General features: G+C 36.7%; 1 non-coding gene across 1 annotated transcript; it reads right to left on the reverse strand.

The window, feature by feature from the left end:
- Positions 1-2062: 2062 nt before the first annotated feature.
- On the reverse strand, positions 2063-2166 carry LOC130953357 (small nucleolar RNA R71). The gene has a single exon (XR_009075528.1). It is a non-coding gene; the product is annotated as a small nucleolar RNA R71 (small nucleolar RNA).
- Positions 2167-4130: the final 1964 nt, after the last annotated feature.

The raw sequence follows: 4130 nt of genomic DNA on the forward strand, positions 1-4130 counted from the left end.
CATTTAAGTTTCTTGCAATTTAAGTTTCCGTTATTTACTTTCACTTTATTTCTATCTTCTAGTTCTTTACATTCTATGCCATTTACATTCTTGCAATTATGTTCAAAAATCAAAATGCTCATGAAATCAAAACTATGTTTGCTTGACTAAATCTACCATTTAACTAAAGTTGCTTAATCTACCAATCTCCGTGGGATCGACCTCACTCTTGTGAGTCTTACTACTTGATACGACCCGGTATACTTGCCGGTTGTACGTGAAATCTTCATTTTTACGTATCACCTCTCCCAGGCATCATAGAGAGATTCGTCATCCTCTTGTTTAAAACCTTGGATGTCCAGCCTTAGCTATGTCATCCTTTTTAGAGGAAAATATTGATTCAGAAATTTGTCTGATAACTGTTTCCATGTTCTTATGCTGGCTTTGGGTTGGTTATTTAACCACCTCTTAGCTTGGTCTTTTACAACAAAAGGAAACAGCAATAATCTATAAACATCTTGATCCACTTTCTTATCACGTACTGTGTCAGCAATTTGTAAGAACTGTGCCAAAAACTCGGTAGGTTCTTCCTGTGGAAGACTGGAATACTGGCAATTTTGCTGCCCCATGATAATGAGCTGAGGATTTAGCTCAAAAGTGTTAGCTCTTACGGGGGTATACAAATACTACTCCCGTATGAAGCAGTAGTGGGGTTAGTATATGACCCCAGAGTCCTTCTGGATTGTTCATTTCCACTTAGGTCCATAATGGAGAAAGGAAGATGATGTGGATTGGAGATAGAAATATTATATTTATTATTTAAATATTTTTTTATTTTTTTTTGAAAAACGAAAATAGAAGAATATAAAATAAAATAAATGAAAGTTTTTGGGTGAGGATTTTCGAAAAAAGAAGAGAGAGAAAATTGAAAAAGAATTTGTTTTGAAAAAGGTTTAAGAAGATAATTTTAAAAATTGAAATTTCGACTTGACTAACAAGAAACTACCAAATTTTGAAAATTTTGACTAAATCAACTCAAGAAATTCAAAAATTATGAATGAATAAAGGAAAAGATATTTTTTTGATTTTTTTGAATTTAATGAGGAAAGAGAAAAATAACAAAAAGACACAAGACTTAAAATTTTTAGATCTAATGCTCCTTATTTTCGAAAATTTGAAGGGAAAACACCAAGGAATACCAAACTTAAAAATTTTAAGATCTTTTTCAAAATATCTTTTTAAATTAATTGATTGTTTTAAATTTTAATTTTAATTCTATCTCATCTTTAATTTTCGAAAATCACTAACTCCTTTTCAAAATTAATTTTCGAATTCTCTCTCTCATCTTCTTCTATTTATTTATTTATTTACTAACACTTCTCTTCACTTCTCTTAATCTCCAATCACTTCCTCTATCCTTACCCTTGTGTTTGGATTATTCCTTCTTCTTAATCCTTATCCCCTTTCTTCTTCTACTAATAATAAGGATCCTCTTTACTGTGACATAGAGGATTCCTCTTCCTTTTCTTTTTATTTTCTCTTTCATATGAGCAGGAACAAGGAAAAAGGCACTCTTGTTGAAGCTGATCCTGAACCTGAAAGGACTCTGAAGAGGAAACTAAGAGAAGCTAAATTACAACAATCCAGAGGCAACCTTTCTGAAATTTTTGAACAAGAGAAGGAGATGGCAGCCGAACCCAACAACAATAATGCAAGGAGGATGCTTGGTGACTTTACTAAACCCACGTCAAAGTTTGATGGAAGAAGCATCTCAATTCCTGCTATTGGAGCAAACAATTTTGAGCTGAAACTTCAATTAGTTGCTCTAATGCAACATAACTGCAAGTTTCATGGATTTTTATCTGAAGATCCTTACCAGTTTTTAACTGAGTTCTTGCAGATTTGTGAGACTATTAAGACGAATGGAGTATATCCTGAAGTCTACAGGCTCATGCTTTTCCCTTTTGCTGTAAGAGACAGAGCTAGAACATGGTTGGACTCACAACCTAAAGATAGCCTGGACTCCTGGGATAAGCTGGTCACGGCCTTCTTGGATAAATTCTTTTCTTCTCAAAAGCTGAGCAAGCTTAGAGTGGATGTTCAGACCTTCAAGCAAAAAGATGGTGAATCCCTCTATGAAGCTTGGGAAAGATACAAGCAGATGACCAAAAAGTGTCCTTCTGACATGTTTTCAGAGTGGACCATATTAGATATATTCTATTATGGTCTATCTGAGTTTTCCAAGATGTCATTGGACCACTCTACAGGTGGATCCATTCACCTAAAGAAAATGCCTGCAGAAGCTCAGGAACTTATTGACATGGTTGCAAATAACCAATTCATATACACTTCTGAGAGGAATTCCGTGAATAATGGGACGCCTCAAAGGAAGGGAGTTCTTGAAATTAATGCTCTGAATGCCATATTGGCTCAGAACAAAGTGTTGACTCAGCAAGTCAACATGATTTCTCAAAGTCTGAATGGATGGCAAAATGCATCCAACAGTACTAAAGAGGCATCTTCTGAAGAAGAAGCTTATGATCCTGAAAACCCTGCAATGGCAGAGGTAAATTATATGGGTGAACCTTATGGAAATACCTATAATTCATCATGGAGAAATCATCCAAATTTCTCATGGAAGGATCAACAAAAGCCTCAACAAGGCTTTAATAATGGTGGAAGAAATATGCTCAGTAATATCAAGCCTTATCCATCATCTTCTCAGCAACAGACAGAGAATTATGAACAGAATACCTTTAATTTAGCAAACTTAGTATCTGATCTGTCTAAGGCCACTTTAAGTTTCACGAATGAAACAAAGTCCTCCATCAGAAATCTGGAGGCACAAGTGGGCCAGCTGAGTAAGAAAATCATTGAAACCCCTCCTAGTACTCTCCCAAGCAATACTGAAGAAAATCCAAAAAGAGAGTGCAAGGCCATTGATATAATCAATATGGCCGAATGCAAGGAGGAGGGAGATGACGCGAATCCCAATGAAAAAAATCTCATGGGACGTCTCTCAAGCAGGAAGGAGTTCCCTATTGAGGATCCAAAGGATTCTGAGGCTCATATAGAGACCATAGAGATTCTATTAAATCTCCTTCTACCATTCATGAGCTCTGAAGATTATTCTTCCTCTGAAAAGGATGAAGATGTAACTGGAGAGCAAGTTGCTCAATATCTAGGAGCCATTATGAAGCTAAATGCCAAGTTATTTGGTAATGAGACTTGGGAAGGTGAACCTCCCTTGCTCATTAGTGAACTTGATACATGGGTTCAGCAAATTTTACCTCAAAAGAAATAAGATCCTGGCAAATTCTTAATACCCTGTACCATAGGCACCATAACCTTTGAAAAAGCTCTGTGTGACCTAGGGTCAGGCATAAATCTTATGCCACTCTCTGTAATGGAGAAGCTGGGGATCATTAAGGTACAACCTGCCTTATTCTCATTACAATTGGCAGACAAGTCAGTAAGACAAGCTTATGGATTAGTAGAGGACATGTTGGTAAAGGTTAAAAGCCTTTACATTCTTGCTGATTTCATAATCTTAGACACTAGGAAGGAGGAGGATGAATGCATCATCCTTGGAAGACCTTTCCTAGCCACAGCAGAAGCTGTGATAGATGTTAACAGAGGAGAATTAGTCCTTCAATTGAATGGGGACTACCTTGTGTTTAAGGCACACGGCTATCCTTCTGTAACAAGGGAGAGTAAGCATGCAGAGCTTCTCTCAGTACAGAGTCAAACAGAGCCCCCACAATCAAACTCTAAGTTTGGTGTTGGGAGGCCACAACCAAACTCTAAGTTTGGTGGTTAATCCCCACAACCAAACTCTAAGTTTGGTGTTGGGATTATACAACATTGACCTGATCACCTGTGAGGCTCCATGAGAGCCCACTGTCAAGCTATTGACATTAAAGAAGCGCTTATTGGGAGGTAACCCAATTTTTATTTATCTAATTTTATTTTTATTTTATTGTTCTTTTATGTTTTATTAGGTTCATGATCATGTGGAGTCACGAAAAAAATATTAAAATTAAAAACAGAATCAAAAATAGCAGAAAAAAAATCACACCCTGGAGGAAGGACCTACTGGCGTTCAAACTCCAGTAAGGAGCATCTGGCTGGCGTTCAACGCTAGAACAGAG

The sequence above is a fragment of the Arachis stenosperma genome, chromosome 9 (genome assembly GCF_014773155.1).
Source record: "Arachis stenosperma cultivar V10309 chromosome 9, arast.V10309.gnm1.PFL2, whole genome shotgun sequence".
Taxonomy (NCBI): Eukaryota; Viridiplantae; Streptophyta; class Magnoliopsida; order Fabales; family Fabaceae; genus Arachis; species Arachis stenosperma.